This window comes from Aotus nancymaae, unplaced genomic scaffold (genome assembly GCF_030222135.1).
Source record: "Aotus nancymaae isolate 86718 unplaced genomic scaffold, 86718_ANA_hifiasm-v0.15.2.pri h1tg000029l, whole genome shotgun sequence".
In the NCBI taxonomy this organism is placed as follows: Eukaryota; Metazoa; Chordata; class Mammalia; order Primates; family Aotidae; genus Aotus; species Aotus nancymaae.
The window spans coordinates 13,343,884-13,363,545 of record NW_026988442.1 but is presented as its reverse complement, the minus strand read 5'-3'; the positions used below and the strand labels follow the sequence as shown (position 1 = coordinate 13,363,545).

The 19,662-nt window shown below is 41.8% G+C and overlaps 1 protein-coding gene across 1 annotated transcript in view; it reads right to left on the bottom strand.

Moving 5' to 3' along the window:
- The window catches only part of CBFA2T2 (CBFA2/RUNX1 partner transcriptional co-repressor 2), a 150,229-nt gene that overhangs the window by 113,515 nt on the left and 17,052 nt on the right, over nucleotides 1–19,662 (bottom strand). The window lies entirely within an intron of this gene.

The following is a 19,662-nucleotide window of genomic DNA, read 5'->3' as shown; positions in this document are numbered from 1 at the left end:
CTTGAACCCAGCAGGCGGAGTTGTGGTGAGCTGAGATTGTGCCACTGTACTCCAGCCTGGACAAAAAAAGCAAAACTCCATCTCAAATAAATAAATAAATTCACTAAATTAATTTGTTAATTTGCATCTTTCCTCAATAAACTGTTAAGATGTCAGCTCTTCTCCAAACAGATTCAATGTAGTCCCAATCAAAATCCCAACATGCTATTTTTTTTCTTTAAGAAACTGAGGCCCAGCGCAGTGGCTCACGCCTGTAATACCAGCACTTTGGGAGGCTGAGGCAGGCAGATCACGAGGTCAGGAGTTCAAAATCAGCCTGACCAATACGGTGAAACCCTGTCTCTACTAAAAAAAAAAATACAAAAATTAGATGGGTGTGGTGGTATGCACCTGTAATCCCAGCTACTCAGGAAGCTGAGGCAGAATTGCTTTAACCTGGGAGGCGGAGGTTGCAGTGAGCCAAGATCGCACCACTGCACTCCAGCCTGGGCGACAGAATGAGACTCCATCTCAAAAAAAAAAACCTGAGAAGCTAATTCTATAATTTATTCGGAAATGCAAAGAACCTAGATTACCCAAAATAACTGAAAACGAATATAGTTGGAGGACTAACACTACCTCGTTTCAAGTTACAGTAAAACAGTATGGTATAGGCATAAAGATAAGGTAAACATATCAATGGAACAAGTCCAGAAACAGACCCACAGATATACAAGCAACTGATTTTTGACAAAGGTACAAGGGCAATCCAGTAGAGAAAGGACAGTCCTTTCAACAACTGGTACTAAAACAGCTGGATATTCCTATGCAAAAAAATGAACTTTGATCCTTAATATCTTATACCATGTATTAAAATATTAGATCTACACGTAAAGCTAAAAACTATAGAAATCCCAGAAAAGCCGGGAGAGGTGGTGCATGCCTGTAGTCCCAGCTACTTGGAAGGCCCAGGAGTTCTGGGCTGTAGCGCACTATGCCTATTGGGTGTCCACACTAAGTTCAGCATCAATATGGAGACCTCCCAGGGCGGGGGACCACCGGGTTGCCTAAGGAGGGGTGAATCAGCCCAGGTCAGAAATGGAGCAGGTCAAAACTCCTGTCCTGATCAGTAGTGGGATCGCACCTGTGAATAGCCACTGCACTCCAGCCTGGGTGACATAGCAAGACCTTGTCTCAAAAAAAAAAAAAAGAAATTCCAGAAAAAAGCATACAAGTAAATCTTTGTAAACTTGGGTTAGGCAAAGATTCCTTAGATACAACAAAAGCATAGCACAGTCCATAAAAGAAAAAACTGATAAACTGTACTTCAAAAAAATCTTAACTCTATTCTTTGAAAGACACTGTTAAGAAAATAGAAAGACAACACACTGAGAGAATATATTTGCAAAGCATATACCTAATTAAAAAAAAAAAACCTCAAAGGGCCACGTGGGGTGGCTCACGCCTATAATCTCAGCACTTTGGGAGGCCGAAGTGATCGCTTGAGGCCAAGAATTTAAGACCAGCCTGTCCAACATGGTGAAACCCCATCTCTACTAAAAATACAAAAATTAGCTAGGTGTGGTGGTGCATGCCTGTAGTCCTAGCTACTCAGGAAGCTGAAAATCACTTGAACCCAGGAGGCGGAGGTTGCAGTGAGCCGGGATTGCACAACTGTACTCTAGCCTGGGCAAGAGTAAGACTGTCTCAAAAAGAAAAAAAAAAAAAGTCTGGGCGCGGTGGCTCACACCTGTAATCCTTGCACTTTGGGAGGCTGAGGTGGGTGGATCACCTGAGGTCAGGAGTTCAAGACGAGCCTGGCCATGATGGTGAAACCCCATCTTTAAAAAAATAAAAATCAAAAAAACCTCAACAGCAAGAAAATAATCTAATTTTTTTAATGGGTAAAAGATTTAAACAGACATTTTGCCAAAGAAGATGTATAGATAAGTACTTGAAAATATTTTAGAAAAAGTTTGGCAATAGTTAAAACATACGATGCAACCACACCATGCCTATGTATTTATAAAGAAAAAAGAGGCTGGGTACAGTGGTTTATACCTGTAATCCCAACACTTTGGAAGGCCAAAGTGGGAAGATCACTCGAGCCCAGGAGCTCAGAGTTCGAGACCAGCCTGGGCTCAGACTCCATCTCTATGTGTTGTTGTTGTTATTGTTGAGAAGGAGTCTCACTCTGTTGCCCAGGCTGGAGTGCAGTGACGTGATCTTGGCTCAGTGCAACCTTAGCTCAATGCAACCTCTGCCTCCAGGGTTCAAGCGATCCTCCAGCCTCAGCCTCACAAGTAGCTGGGATTACAGGCATGTACTACCACATCTGGCTAATTTTTGTATTTTTAGTAGAGATGAGGTTTCATCATGTTGGACAGGGTGGTCTTGAACTCCTGACATGCAGGTGACCCGCCTGCCTTGGCCTCTCAAAGTGCTGGGATTATAGGCATGAGCCACCGCACCTGGCCCCCATCTCTATTTTTTTTAAAAAAGAAAAGACAAAAGCAAGCATATGTCTATGTAAACGAAGACTGGAAACAACTCAAACATCTATTTACAGGCAAATAAACAAATGTGATATATCCATACAACAGAATGCTACTCAACAATAAAATGGAATAAACTACTGATACATACATCTTAAAATAATTATGCTGGATGAAAGAAATCAGACCAAAAAAGGAAGAAAGGATGGAAGGAAAGGAGTGTATACTGTATTATTTCATCTACATGAAATATATATATATGTAAAATTCTATAAAATGCACACTAATTTATAGTGGCTGAAAGCAGATCAGTGTTTGCTTAGAGACAGCGCCGGGAGAGCATGGGAGGGAGAGATTGCCAAGGGGCATTAGGATACTTTATGGAGTGAATGATGCGTTGACTATCTTGATTGTAGTGATCATTTCACAGGTATACCTGCCAAAACTGAGCAAACTGTACACTTTACATACGTGTAGTTTATTGCAAGTCAATCAAACCTCTTTTTTTTTTTTAAGTGAAAGAGCAAAACAAAAGTATATGTAAGGGGGGAAATGTGACAAAAGTTTAAGAAGAAAATGCAGGAAGAAGGGCTGTTTGTTCAGGAAGGGGAGTGTAGTTCTCTGAGGATTCCATGCAGTTTGAAACAGCTGTGTATGAGCTGACAGTGAAATAAGCCAAATGGACATCATCTGTAGGCAGTGAGAAACATGGTTCTAAAACACAAAGAGGAATCACTCCTTGAGAAACAGCAGAAGAAAGCACAAGGCAGAAGACGGTGCCAGGCAGCACAATAGCTCATTAATCTGTAACACCATGCCATATACAAAATATACTATTTTGTGGAGCATTCCCCTTGGCCTGTCAGCTTTTTAAACTGCAAAGTCAGACTACTCCCCTGGCTTGTTTCACTGATAAATACAAGTGAAACACAAGATGCAGACAAGATACATCCTCTCACAATGTTAAACCAGATAATCCAACTTGGTTTAGGTTGCTCTGAAATGTTATTTTTCAAAAGGATCTAACACACCTTGTATAATTTATCTTGATAATGAACATTCAAAGAGACACACAGTTTAGCAGAAAATTTCTGAAATTGACTTACATGTCTCAGTTGCTTAAAGCAAAAAGGAAAACCACACTGAAAATATACCTTGTTATAAAAATAACATAAATGTCAAGTTCTAAATAGCCTGGTGAAAAAGAGCTAGTAGATTGCTTATGCTGCTATCTCAGAGATCACTCCCTACCCCTTGCCCATCCTTCCCGCTGTAAACTGAAATGCCAACTTCTCAACAATGCCTTCCTAAGTCTCCTCTTCATTGTACACTTTTGACAGAATTAATTACACTTTTCTGCTCTCAAAACCAAAGTTGAACAGTAACATTTATTTCCTTAATCTATTAGCAGTTAAGTACTGCCATACTCATCACAAAGCCTAAATGCAGTATTCTACACACACTAGGTGCTAAAAATAGGGAAAAGAGGTGTTTGATGGCATAAGGCCAAAGGTGACAAGGGCTAGCAAGGTCTGGAAACCAAACCTAAGCTTCACCAGAGTTCTGGTTTCCCTTTATTAAGTCTAGTTACCACAGCTTATTGGGACTGGGGGGATAGGTTCATGGGAGGTCACTACATTATCCCATCTAACTTTGTGTATGTTCAGAATTCCCCACAATAAACTGTTAAAAACTAAATAAAGCGTAGGTGAAGATATGATTAAACCCTTCTTGTTCTTATTTTCCTACCTTTGAACTTTTCTTTTTCCTTTTAACTTGATCTTTGTCAGCTCTCCCACCTTTGTTGTCAACATGTCCACTGGGTCATTAGCCAGTTAACAAATGGTGGTTTGGAGGATAAAAGACAGACCCTTTGCACAGGCAGTGGAATTCCAAATGCTAGACTCTTGGCTCCACAATGTCTGATTCAAAAGAACTGCTGGGAGCTATTAGTTTAGCTCGCCCACCCAGGCATATTAAGGCTCTTCAAGTTCCTTTTACACCACTCCCATATGCCTCTCATTTATGCTTACACAGTTTTGTGATTGTGTGCTTTCGTTTAGCACAGGAACAGATCAGGCCCAGTGTGACCACAGAAATTATTAGGAAGGTCCAAGGATAAGGACTCCAGAATGAAAGTAGTTTCAAATGTGAAATTGCAACAGATCTGAACTGTTTTTTCCAGTGGGGCAATAATCCAACAAAAACGCATTTCAAAATCCTACACTCAGATGAAGAGGATATACAGTAACAGTGTGTGAGACAGATTCTGGCCTAAATGACAGCACTTGCCATTTTTTAAGCACCCTGTGCTATCCCCACTCTGAGCTGTAGTTAACGCTCCCCTCTATACCTGAAACTGTGGTCTAGATCAATCTCATTTCAGTTTCCTTCATTCTTTCACCTTGCGCTGAAAAAGCATACTCCTCCCCTTCAACAAATATTTCCGAGCACTGCATACTAACACTGTACTTAACCCTGCCATTTAGCCCTTAAACCCTTGCTCTCAATTTGTCCCTGCTAATGCAACTAGAAGCCATCTTTATTTTCATGGAACACTCACCACACTTTGTTCATGTGCTTTTACAGTGCTTCCCACAAGTAGGTCAAGAATGGGCATGTGGCTGGGCACAGTGGCTCACGCTTGTAATCTTAGCACTTTGGGAGGCCGAGGCAGGTGGATCACTTGAGGTCAGGAGTTTGAGACCAGCCTCACCAACATGGTGAAACCTGTCTTCACTAAAAATACAAAAATTGGGCCGGGTGCAGTGGCTCACACATGTAATCCCACCACTTTAGGAGGCCAAGGTGGGTGGAGATCAAGAGGTCAAAAGATCAAGACCATCCTGGCCAACATGGTGAAACCCTGTCTCTACTAAAAATACAAAAATTAGCCGGGTGTGGTGGTGCGCACCTGTAGTCCCAACTACCCAGGAGGCTGAGGAAGGAGAATCAGTTGAACCCAGGAAGCGGAGGCTGCAGTGAGCTCAGATTATGCCACTGCACTCCAGCCTGGTGACAGAGCAAGACTCCGTCTCAAAAAAATAAAAAACACAAAAAACAAAAATTACCTGGCATGGTTGCGCGTGTCTGTAATCCCAGCTACTCAGGGAATTGAGACAGAAGAATTGCTTGAACCCGGGAGGCAGAGGTTACAGTGAGCAGAGATCACACCACTGCACTCCAGCCTGGATGACAGACCAAGACTTCGTATGCAAAAAAAAAAAAAAAAAAAAAAAAATTAACTTATCATACTGAATTTGGGTCTTTGACAAACTTTTAGTTTTGCCATAAAATAAATGTATTCATCAAACCGATGTTTTGGTGTCTTTAAAAGCTATCTCCATGGCAAATAACTTGAATAGACATTTCCCCAAAGATACACAAATGGCCAATAAGCACATGGAAAGATGTTCAACGACATTAGCCATTAGGCAAATACAAACCAAAATTACCACGAGATACCACTTCACACTTACTAGATGGCAATAATCAAAAGACAGAGCTGGCAGGGCTATCTCAGCCCTTTGGGAGGCTGAGGTGGGTGGATCTCTTGAGCTGAGGAGTTCAAGACCAGCCTCTACTAAAAACCAAAAGCATTAGCTGGGTGTGGTAGTATGCGCCTGTAGTCCCAGCTACTCAGGAAGCTTGCCTGCAGTGAGCTGAGATCCCTCCTGCACTCCACCCTGGGTGACAGAGTGAGACCTTGTCTCAAAAAGAATAAAAAGGATTGGCAGAGGGTGTGAAAAAACTGGAACTCTTATACAATGCTGGTGAGAATATAAAATGGTGTGATCACTATGAGAAACAGTCTAGCCATTACTCAAAAGGTTAAATTTAGAATTACCATTTGACCTAACCAATTCCACTCCCAGGTATATACCCAGAGAAATGAAAACATGTGTCCACATAAAAACTACTAAACAAATGTTTATAGTAGCTTTATTTATAATAACCAAAAGTGAAAACAGGACACAAATCCATCAACTGATGAATGAATAAACAAAAGGTGGTACAGTAGATTCTTTTTATTGCTACAAACGTTGAATTAGCAAATCCTGAACCTTTGCTCCCAGAGGAAAACACAGGGTTAGGTTCCTGGGAGCTTTTAGTCACATTCTTGTCAATCGATCGGTACATACCTTCTCTTCTGTGTATTTCTGATTAAAGACACCTTATGTATTTATTTTTAATTTCAATAGCCTTAGGGATACAACAGTTTTGGGTTACACAGATGAATTATATAGTGTAACACCTTATTTAATAAATATTTAAGGCCAGTACAATGGCTAACGCCTGTAATCCCAACACTTTGGGAGGCTTAAGTAGGCAGATCACCTGAGGTCAGGAGTTCGAGACCAGTCTGATCAACATGGAGAAACCCTGTCTCTACTAAACATACAAAATTAGCTGGGCATGGTAGCGCATGCCTGTAATCCCAGCTACTCGGGAAGTGGAGGTTTTAGTGAGCCGAGATTATGCCATTGCACTTCCAGCCTGGGCAACAAAAGTGAAAGTCTATCTATCGAAATGAATTAGCTTATTCATTAACATGTCAAACAGCCTAAACAAAGCTTATTTAATGTATTTTTCTTTAAAATACAGAACAGATTTCTAGCTCTTGGAAATGAAGACAGCACTTCAGCATTATAGTTGGAGGCCAATCACCAATAAAAATCACCAATAAAAAATACAAAGGCAAACCCATAGACAGAAAGTACATTACGGGGCTGGGTGCAGTGACTCACACCTGTAATCCCAAGACTTTGGGAGGCCAAGGCAGGAGGATCGCTTGAGCCCAGGAGCTCGAGCCCAGTCTGGGCAACAAAGTGAGACTTCATCTCTACAAATAATTTAAAAAACTGGCCACAGGCATGGTGGCATGTGCTGGTGTCCCAACTACTTGGGAGGTTGTGGTGGGAGAACTGCTTGAGCCCAGGTGGTAGAGGCTGCAATGAGCTATGACTGTATCACTGTGCTCCAGTCTGGGTAACAAAGTAAGACTCCATCTCAAGGAAAAAAATAAAAAGTAGATTAGGGATTTGGAAAAGGAAAAATAGGCAGTAATTGTTAATGGGTATAGGGTTTCTTTTCAGAGCAATATAAATATTCTGGTATTGTGTGTAGTGATGGTTATAAAACCTTGTCAACATACTAAAAACTATTAAATTGTATACCTTAAAGAAGTAGGGTATGTGAATTATATCTCAACAAAGCCATTTACAAAAAAAGCGTTCTGTAATCCCAGCACTTTGAGAGGCCAAGACAGGTGGATCACTTGAGGTCTGGAGTTCAAGACCAGCCTGGACAACATGGTGAAATTCCTTCTCTACTAAAAAATGTAAAAATTAGGCCAGGAAAGGTGGCTCACACCTATAATCCCAGCACTTTGGGAGGCCGAGGTGGGTGGATCACAAGGTCAAGAGATCAAGACCATCCTGATCAACAAGGTGAAACCCCATCTCTATTAAAAATACAAAAATTAGCTGGGCATGGTGGTGCGCACCTGTAGTCCTAGCTACTCGGGAGGCTGAGGCAGCAGAATTGCTTGAACCCAGGAGGCGGAGGTTGCAGTGAGCCAAGATCGTGCCATTGCATTCCAGTCTGGGTGACAACAGTGAAACTCCGTCTCAAAAAAAAAAAAAAAATATATATATATATATATATATATATAAATTAGCCAGGTGTGGTGACACACACCTGTAATCCCAGCTACCTGGGAGGCTGAGGCAGGAGAATTGCTTGAACTCAGCAGGCAGGGGGTTGCAGTGAGCTGAGACAGCATCACTGTTCTCCAGCCTGGTTGACAGAGCAAGACTCCGTATCAAAAAAAAAAAAAAAAAAAAGTATCTGTCACATTTTCTGACATGTATGGCAGTAATACATATACACATTTACTTTCTTTTCCAATTTACCAAAAAATGTACCTTACACATACTATTACCTGAGTGTGACTCAACCAGTTCATTTCTAGCATAGCAAGCATAACGCTAACTCCCCTCTACATGTATACCTCTCTCCTATTAAGATTGATCCTGGTTTTTCTTCTTTTTTTTTTTAGACAAGAGTTTCGCTCTTGTTACCCAGGCTGGAGTACAATGGCGTGATCTCGGCTCACCGCAACCTCCACCTCCTGGGTTCAGGCAATTCTCCTGCCTCAGCCTCCTGAGTAGCTGGGATTACAGGCACGCGCCACTATGCCCAGCTAATTTTTTGTATTTTTAGTAGAGACAGGGTTTCACCACGTTGACCAGGATGGTCTCGATCTCTTGACCTTGTGATCCACCTGCCTTGGCCTCCCAAAATGCTGGGATTACAGGCTTGAGCCACCGCGCCCGGCCTGGTTTTTCTTCTTATGCATGTAAGTGAACATCTGGATTTTAAAAAAGCCCTAAAAATAAACTGCAACAAAATTATTTTATTTGAAAATGAGAATGTGGCCAGGCGCAGCGACTCATGCCTGTAATCCCAGCACTTTGGGAGGCCGAGGCAGGTGGATCACGAGGTCAAGAGATTGAGACTATCCTGGTCAACATGGTGAAACCCTGTCTCTACTAAAAATACAAAAAATATTAGCTGGGCATAGTGGCGTGCGCCTGTAGTCCCAGCTACTCAGGAGGCTGAGGCAGGAGAATTGCTTGAACCCAGGAGGCGGAGGTTGCAGTGAGCTGAGATCGTGCCATTGCACTCTAGCCTGGGTAACAAGAGTGAAACTCCGACTCAAAAAAAAAAAAGAAAGAAAAGAAAATGAGAATGTTTGCCAGTTTATGGCATATATCTAGGCAAGTTCCAAGAAAAACAACTACAAAGGGGAGAAATGTTATAAATCACTCAAGAACCCACAGTCTGAAAGCCCCTTCATTATTCCAAAACCATACCCACCTGGTATGCAACCAAGTGTGGAAACCACTTCTCTCTTCAAACTTTCAGATTCTGGAATCCACAGAATCCAAAAATCATAATAATATGAAAAAGAGAACAAAAGAATGAACTTTAAGTTCCACATCTTTCTTTCCTGCCTAGCCAGAAATCTCAGCCCACGTGACTTGTGACAGGTAACAATCAGTACTGATTTTCTTAAGATCTTACTTAAGATTATTAGGAAACATTCCTAGTTAAATTTCAACTATGTACCAGGCACCGAGTTACAGGTAATTCTTTTAATAATAATTGTAAAACCTGTACATATTTTTGTCCTGAAAATTGAAGTCCAAAAACAAAAAAGAAGAAAAAAAAAAAAGTCTGCTCTAAAACCTACCTATGACAAGTGATAAGTATTAAAAACACACACACACACACCACATAGGGAATAAATTAGCTCTTAAACTGAAAGACTCTCCAATCTTAGCTTGTTTTAGTTTTCTTCAAAGTATCCCCACCTGGGGTTTTAGTACACATTTGTTTGCTTACTGGCTACCTGCTCACTAGGATTGTGATCCCTATTGAGTAAAACCTCTCTCACCCAGATAAGAACCCCATTTTAAAAAATGCTTTTGGGGGCCGGGCGTGGTGGCTCACACCTGTAATCCCAGCACTTTGGGAGGTCGAAGCGGGTGGATCACGAGGTCAAGAGATTGAGACCATCCCGGTCAATATGGTGAAACCCCGTCTCTACTAAAAATACAAAAAATTAGCTGGGCATAGTGGCACGTGCCCGTAATCCCAGCTACTCAGGAGGCTGAGGCAGGAGAATTGCCTGAACCCAGGAGGCGGAGGTTGCGGTGAGCCGAGATCGTGCCATTGTACTCCAGCCTGGGTAACAAGAGCGAAACTCCATCTCCAAAAAAAAAGGTTTTGAAAAATCAGAATGATCTTAATTATTACTTAAGATAGACTTTATGATTAAATCATAATTTAGGAAAGCTGCAAATATATATAGAAGGCTGAGGCAGCTAAATCACTTGAACCTGGGAGGCAGAGGTTGCAGTGAGCTGAGAAGGCACCACTGCACTCCAGCCTGGGCAATAGAGCAAGACTCTGTCTCAAAAAATAAAAAATAAAGTCTACGGTTTACCCAATAGATCTCAAATTTTAATGTTCATATGAATCACCTAGGAAATCTTACTAAAATGCAAATTCAGTAGGTCTGGGCCAGATCCCAGATTCTGCATTTTTAACAAGTTCCCAGGTGGCACTGCTGCTACTCATACACAAAATCTACAATGTGTATCTCTATTCCCCATGGCTATTCCTTCCTGTCTAGTTCTAAAGGGAGAAGTATACAACTAGCCAACTGCTACAAAACAATCCTTAAAGGCTTATCAAATCTCTGTGTTTTCTCCATCAGACAGTTTTTTGAACCTTTCCATTGGATTTTTTTTTTTTAGGGATCTTTTAAATCCTCTCAAAAGCTGCCCTTTTACATAACTCCTAAGCTGAAGAAGTTCAACCTTAAGTATGATAGGCAAAACTAACTAGCTCTCTTCACACATTCCAATGGTATTCTGTTTCTGAAATAACACTGTAATACAGGTTCTGTTTTACCTATTTACTTATATATTAGTTCTGTGAGACAGGGTCTCACTCAGTTGCCTAGGCTGGAGTACAGTGGTGCAATCATGGCTCACTGCAGCCTTGAACTTCTGGGCTCAAATGATCCTCCCGCCTCAACCTCCCAAGTAGGTTGGGACTATGGGCACGTCACCAAGCTTGGCAAAATTTTTATTTAAAAAAATTTTTTTAACAAACAGGGTCTCGCTTTGTTGACCAGGATGTTATCAAATTCCTTGCCTCAAACTATCCTCCTGCCTTGGCCTCCCAAAGTGCTGAGAGTACAGGCCTAAGCCACTGTGCCTGGCTCAGGTTCATTTTTACTTCGTAGTACCAGTTGAGCTGAGATCATGTACACTAGTGGTTGCTCCCTATATTAAATTAGCCTACTTACCTATGCTGCTGTTTCTCTGTTAACTATCACTGAATTTGATCCACTGGCTTTCACTACTTGTTTCTGAAAGAATTTCTGAGGAGGTTATTTTGAATTTTAACCCAATTCTCCCAGGAACCAGGCCCTGGAACTGAGGAAATAACTTATTTTCTCTAGCTCTTGGTTTTCTTGCCTGTGAAGTACTTAAGGATAAGTGAGGGTCATAAATGCACTCTAGTCTTCCTTCCAAGAGTCTAAGACTCTGGAGTCTCTATTTTCATTCCATTCTTCAGTGCATGGAAACTGTGACCTTTATTTTGCTCTATGTTGCCTAATTAAAGGCTCTTTTTGCTTACTTCCCAGATCTGCAGAGAGAAGAGATATAGATAGATAGACAGATAGATAGATAGACAGACAGACAGACAGACAGACACTACCATTTATAAGTAGCCTTACAAGGAACTCTCTCAGAGAAGTTAATGAGCTGGAACTATCCTCAAGGAACTCAAAACAAAATAAATTTAAAAACCCTTAATTATCTTTCTCAATGCCAACCAAGAAAACACATATACATAAGCAGCCAAATTTACATCTTTTTTTGCTCAATTTTGCTGTTTTTATCCAGACCAAAGGCAACACCTGTGCCAAGGTAAACGGCTATGCTTAGGTATATATGACTGGAGAGAACTAGAAAAGCAATCAATTAGCTCCTCTCCTTAGTCTCACCAGCTGTGTTTTCCTGATGACACAGAATCTGTCCACCTGCTCCCATAGATGGTACAGCTGCAGTTAAAGTAAAACACCTGGTTCCGTACATCCACTCCACGCAGTTTATCAGAAGAATGCTAGCTGTAGATCAGGCAAGCCCAGGTCAGCATTTCCATCTTATCACCCACACTAAATAAAACCAAAGTCATTTTAAACTATAGGACGTGAAAATATGCCTTTTAACCCCAAAATACATATACCACAATTTGAAGTTACAATAATAAAGCTGAAGACTTATTATATCAAGTTAAATGTCAGGAAGAAATTTAAAAAGAATTGTTATTAAAGTGTAATAATCCTAGATTACAAATTTGGTTGTCATTAACCACTTCCCCACCTACTTGATTTAGAACATTTATAGGAAGATAACACTAGCAAAATAATCTCATACTCCCTAGCTGTCACACTTCATAAGCATGACGGTGTCAACATCACTAAATGTGCTAAATGAATGGCTAATGCTAAATAAACAGAATGAGAAATAAGAATTTCTTCCTAGTTGTATACTTTGTAATTAAAAAATGTTTTCTTCTCCCCGTAGATCCTTAAATCGACTTAACCTATAAGCTTAAATTGACTTAACCTATATATACATAAATCTTCAGAGAAATTTCTTCCCATTAATAAAGACTCTACTATTGTACTGACCTAGTAGCAGAGAGGAAAAAAACAAAACAAAAAAAGAAAGACTCATCAATAAACCATCTGGGATAGAGAGATGAAAGTGTGTGTGTGTGTGTGTGTGTGTGTGTGTGTGTGTGTGTGTGTAAAGTAAAAACAGCGATTATTTCCTGAACAAGTAAACAAAAACACTCATGAGATAATAAATGATTTTATGCCACAGTCCACAAGTTAGTTTCAATGTTGAAAAGTTATTTAGGATATTTCTTTTTCTTTTTTTTTTCTTGAGATGGAGTCTTGCTTTGTGGCCAAGCCTGGAGTACAGTGGCACAATCTCAGCTCACTGCAAACTCTGCCTCCCAGGTTCAAGCAATTCTTCTGGCTCAGCCTCCCAAGTAGCTTGGAATACAGGTGCATGCTACCACTCCTAGGTATTTTTTGTATTTTTAGTAGAGACTGGGTTTCACCATGTTGGCCAGGCTGGTTTTGAACTCCTGACCTCAAGTGATTCACTTGGCCTCCCAAAGTGCTGGGATTACAGGTGTGAACATACAACCCGGCCTATTTAGTATAGTTCAATGGCTTATCAAAAAAGTAGTATGTGCTTCTGCACCTGGTTCCTAGAGAAGAAAGAAAAAAAAAAAAAAAAAGTAGGATGATATGTCGGAAATAAGAGATGTTCCAGGACTGCAGTAAATATACAGATATGAGAGCTTTGTTACCAAGACAATACAGCATTATCAGGTACATAAAACTAAGGGCAGGCCGGGTGCGGTGGCTCAAGCCTGTAATCCCAGCACTTTGGGAAGCCGAGGCGGGTGGATCATGAGGTCAAGAGATCGAGACCATCCTGGTCAACATGGTGAAACCCCATCTCTACTAATACAAAAAATTAGCTGGGCATGGTGGCGCGTGCCTGTAATCCCAGTTACTCAGGAGGCTGAGGCAGGACAATTGCCTGAACCCAGGAGGCGGAGGTTGCGGTGAGCTGTGATCGCGCCATTGCACTCCTGCTTGGGTAATGAGCGAAACTCCGCCTCAAAAAAAAAAAAAAAAAAAAAATAAGGGCAAATGAAAGATATATTCCTCAAGTTTAAAATAAAATCAGACATCTGCCTCTCCTCCCTAACTCAGTCAGCATTAACTAATCTCTTTCCTTAATACTTTTGCATATGGGCCGAGCAACGTGGCTCATGCCTGTAATTCCAGCACTTTGGAAGGCTGAGGTGGGCGGATCACCTCAGGTCAGCAGTTCAGGATCAGCCTGATCAACATGGAGAAACCCCATCTCTACTAAAAATAAAACATTAGCCAGGCATGGTGGCATATGCCTGTAATCCCAGCTACTCGGGAGGCTGAGGCAGGAAAACGGCTTGAAGCCAGGAGGCGGAGGTTGCAGTGAACCAACATCATGCCATTGCACTCTAGCATGGGCAACAAGAGCGAAACTCCGTCTCAAAAAAAAAAAAAAAAAAAAAAAAACCACACAAAAAAATACTGACTCAGATATCTCCATTTATCACTTTTATCACAAACTGCCCTATATAAAAATAGTTTTTCCTCCCCATAACTCTTCAGCCTACTAGATTTAGATGATCTTTGTCAAGTTTAGACACCCTTTGAGACACCAATGCTCCTCAAAGGAGTCTTCAGGTTACAGCTAAGAGAATTATTTAGAAACCCTGCTGCTGAAAATGAAGATTCCTGGACCCTACCCCAGACCATCCAGGATGTACATCTCCAGGGGTTGAAGCTGCATTTCACAAGCTTCTCAGATGATTTGAATATACACCAAAGTGTATTCCGTACAAAGAGTTGTCCCTGAGTATCCATGATGGGTTGGTGCAAGGAATCCATATGGATACCAAAATCCACCAATGCTCAAGTCTCTTACATAAAATGGTATACTATTTGCCTATAACCTACCCATATCCTCTCATATGCTTTTAATTTATTTATATATTTTCGGAGACAGAGTCTTGTTCTGTCACCCAGACTGGAGTGCAATGGAGCAATCTTGGCTCATTGCAACCTCTGTCTCCCGGGTTCAAGTGATTCTCCTGCCTCAGCCTCCTGAGTAGCTGGGATTACAGGGTGCACCACCACGCACGGCTAATTTTTGCATTCTTAGTAGAAATGGAGTTTCACCATGTTAGCCAGGCTGGTCTTGAACTCCTGACCTCAGGTGATCCACTCACCTTGACCTCCCAAAGTTCTGGGATTACAGGCATGAGCCACCACACCTGGCCTTCTCATATGCTTTAAATCGTCTATAGATTACTTGTAATTCCTAACAGACTGTAAATGTTATTTAGACAGTTGGTATACTACAGGGAATAATGACATGAAAAAACGTCTCCCCATATAAATACAACCATCTTTTTTTTGAGACAGGGTCTTGCTCTGTTGCCCAGACTAGAATGCAAAATCACTATCTCGGCTCACTACAACCTCTGCCTCCACTGCTCAAGTGATCCTCCCACCTCAGCCTCCCGAGTAGCTGGAACCACAGGCACATGCCACAATGACCTGCTAATTTTCTGTATTTTTAGTAGAGAAGGGGTTTCGCTACATTGGCCAGGCTGGTCTCCACCTCCCGGTCTCACTCAAGTGATCCACCCTCCTCAACCTCCCAAAGTGCTGGGATTACAAGCATGAATCACAGTGCCTGGCCACGATCTATATATATTTTTTCCTGAATATTTTCAATCCATGGTTGGCTAAATTCATGGATGCAAAACCCATTGAAACAGAGACAAAAGTTAGTTTTTCTTCCTTAATCATTATTTCATATAAACCTATACTTATCAGTTGAGTTCACCTTCATTACTTGAAAACTGAGTCACAGACAAATTCATTTTGTTTGGTCTGTTTTGTCTCCCAACAAGAGCCTACTTCATTATCTCCCTAACGTATCGACCTAGTCCAGAGACTGGCTCAGAGCAGGCCTTTTGACAATATTCAATTTCATCCCACACTGGCATTTTAATTCCTTTGTCATTCTGAGAAAAATACTGACAGCATGGGAATTTCGTGCATGGATCATTAAACAGTAAGACATTAAAAGCAAAATGTAGCAACCTAGCCAACATGGAGAAACCTCATCTCTACTAAAAATACAAAAACTAGCTGGGCATAGTGGCACGCACCTATAGTCCCAGCTACTTGAGAATCACTTGAGCCCAGAAGCCGGAGGTTGCAGTGAGCCAAGATCATGCAACTGCATGTCAGCCTGAACAACAGAGAGAGAAGCTATCTCCAGAAAAAAAAAAATGCAAAATGTAAAACTCTTGTCTTATGAATTCATTTACAATAACAGAAATAATCACCAAAATACCTTGATGGCAGTGATGAGCTGAAAAATGGCAAGGCTTCTATGGATTTAGGCCTGGAGAGCTGGATCTACCTGGAAGCTTTACTTCCTGTATGTCATGAAACAACAGAAAGGACTTAGGCCGGGCGCGATGGCTCACGCCTATAATCCCAGCACTTTGGGAGGCTGAGGCAGGTGGATCACGAGGTCAAGAGATCGAGACCATCCTGGTCAACATGGTGAAACCACGTCTCTACTAAAAATACAAAAATTAGCTGGGCATGGTGGCGTGTGCCTGTAGTCCCAGCTACTCGGGAGGCTAAGGCAGGAGAATTGCTTGAACCCAAGAGGCGGAGGTTGCGGTGAGCCGAGATCGCGCCATCGCACTCCAGCCTAGGTTACAAGAGCGAAACTCCATCTCAAAAAAAGAAAAAAAAAAAAAAAAAAAAAAAAGGACTTAATTTCATTTCCAGCACAGCTCTGTTTAGTTACAGAAATTCACAGGTTCATTAATCCCTTTTTCCACTGCCAGACAGAAAGAGAGACATCATCTCCTATAATCACAGGTAATGGTAGATCTGCAAGAACTAATTGCTCCAAAAATTTTGCACTTTCTGAGAAAAGGAAAAGAATTTGAATGGTGCCTGGCAACATCATGAAGCAGTAAATCACATACCTGCTTTTTTTTTTTTTTTTTAAGAGTATTTAGAAAGTTCTCTGAAAGGTGTGATCTCACTACTGAAGGCATCTCAATACTAACACTGAGCAAATCAATACTGAATGTTGCTGTTGTTCATAAAATCTGTTCCAAGGCATTTAAAACAATGGAAGAGATAAATAACGTCTTTACTATTGTTTAAAGCAAAGATCTTCTAAAATAGTTTTGTGAGATTCCCATCTGATTGGAAATTATAAGAACTGCAAAGTATTATGTACAATATTGTTTCATTTATGAAAAATACTATGCATCTGAGTATTATAGGTGTATATAAAGGTTTACCAAAAAGCCTAAAAATATACACAAACTTTCAGTGATCAGGTGAAAGAGAATTTTTACCTTTTACTCTATTTGCTAGGTAGTTTTAAGAATGTCTTGGCCAGGTGCGGGGGCTCACGCCTGTAATCCCACTGTTTAGGGAGGCTGAGGCGGGTGGGTCAGAGACCTCAAGTTCCAGACCACCCTGACGAGCATGGCGAAACCCTGTCCTACTAAAAATACAAAATTAGGCTGGTGTCGTGGCACCCACCTGTAATCCCAGCTATCTGGGAAGCTGAGGCAGGAGAACTGCTTAAACACGGAAGGCGGACATTGCAGTGAGTCGAGATCACGCCATTACACTCCAACCTGGGCAACAAGAGCGAAACTCCATCTCAAAAAAAAAAATGTATATATAATTACTTTTTTTTTTTTTAAGATGGGGTTTCACCATGTTGATCAGGCTGGTCTTGAACTCCCGACCTCAATCCGCCTGCCTTGGCCTCCAAAGTGCTTGGGTTACAGGCGTGAGCCACCACGCCCGGCCTATATAATTACTTTTCTAAAATATCTTGCAGAAACTATAGTGTCGAGATGGCTCATGACTATAATCCCAGTCCTTTAGGAGGGCAACACAGGAGGTTACTTTGAGACCATCCTGGGCAAAACAGCAAGACTGCATCTCTACAAAACATAAAAAATGTTAGCCCATAGCTCACCTATAGTCCCAGCTACTCAGGAGGCTGGGACAGGAGGCCGAGCCCAGGAGGTTGAGGCTACAGTGACCTGTGATCATGGCACTGCACTCCAGCCTGGGAGAGACAGCAAGATCCAGCCTCAAAAATATAAGAATAAATTCAAAAAATGAACAACAATTTAAAAAGTACAGTGTCAGATGGGCAAGCTGGCTCACACTTATAATCCTAGCAATTTGGGAGGCCAAGGCAGGCAGATCACCTGAGGTCAGGAGTTTGAGACCAGCCTGGCCAACATGATGAAACTCCATCTCTAATAAAAATACAAAAATTAGCTGGGAATAGTGGCATGTGCCTGTAATTCCAGCTACTTAGGAGGCTGAGGCAAACCTAAAAGGAGGAGGTTACAGTGAGCTGAGAGCACGCCACTGCACTCCAGCCTGAGCGACCAAGTGAGACTCCATCTCAAAATATAAAAACAAAAAACTAAAGCCAGGCGAGGAGGTGGCTCATGCCTGTAATCCCAGCACTTTGGGAGGCTGAGGTGTGCGGATCACAAGGTCAGGAGATCGAGACCATCCTGGCCAACATGGTGAAACTCTGTCTCTACTAAAAATACAAAAATTAGCTGGGCATGGTAGCATGTGCCTATAGTCCCAGCTACTCGGGATGCTGAGGCAGGAGAATCGCTTGAACCTGGGAGACGGAGGTTACAGTTAGCCAAGATTGCACCATTGCACTCCAGCCTGGGCAACAGAGCGAGACTCGTCTCAAACAAACAAACAAACAAACAAAAAACAAATTAGCCAGGCGTGGTAGCATGTGCCTGTAATCCCAGCTACTCAGGAGGCAGAGGCAGGAGAATTGCTTGAACTCGAGAGGTGGAGGTTGCAGTGAGCTAGGATCACACCACTGCACTCCAGCCTGGGCTGGAGTGAGACTCATAAAAAGTAAATAAATAAAAAACAAAAAATTGTAGTTTCAATGCAGAACACTACAGAATAAGTAATAGATAAATATTACGGCATAAATAACATTATCCTTCATTCAGCAGGATACCACTATTAGGCCAAAGACACATGGTTTCCATCACCCAGACTGGTGTGCAGAGGCATGATCTCCTTTAATTGCAAGCCCCACCTCCCAGGTTCAAGTGATTCTCCTGTCTCAGCCTCCAGAGTACCTGGGACTACAGAACTGCACCACCATGCCTGGCTAATTTTTGTATTTTCTGTAAGACGGGATTTCACCATGTTGGCCAGACTGGTCTCAAACTCCCGACCTCAGGTAATCCGCCTGACTCAGTCTCCCAAAGTGCTCTGAGCCACAGCGCCTGACCCCTTTATCAATTCTTGATTCTTCACCCCATCCCAAAACTACCTGGGGCTCCTACCCACCTCTACCCCAATCTTCCCAAAACTTAATAAACAACCTAACCCAATAATCTTAAGGTCATCCTGACTTCCTCCCCTACACCCATCCCAGCTCCTCTATACTCAATCCACTGTCAAATCATATTGCTTCTATCTTAAAAATATTCTGAATCCAACTATTTCTCCCTACCATCCATTAACAGTCTAGTCCACACCATCAACCTCCTTCTCTTGGCCTATAACATTTTTTTTTTTTTTTTTTTTTTTTAAGACAGATACTCATCATTCTGTTGCCCAGGCTGGAGTACAATGGCACGATCTTGGCTCACTGCAATCTTCACCTCCCAAGTTCAAACTATTCTCCTGCCTCAGCCTCCTGAGTAGCTGGGACTACAGGTGCCCACCACCACGTCCAGCTAATTTTTTTTGTATTTTTAGTAGAGAAGGGGTTTCACCATGTTGCCCAGGATGGTCTCGAACTCCTGACCTCAGGAAGGCCTCCTGAAGTACTGGGATTGTACAGGTGTGAGGCACTGTGCCTGGCCAGCAATAACTTCTTCATTCACATTCTTACCTTCT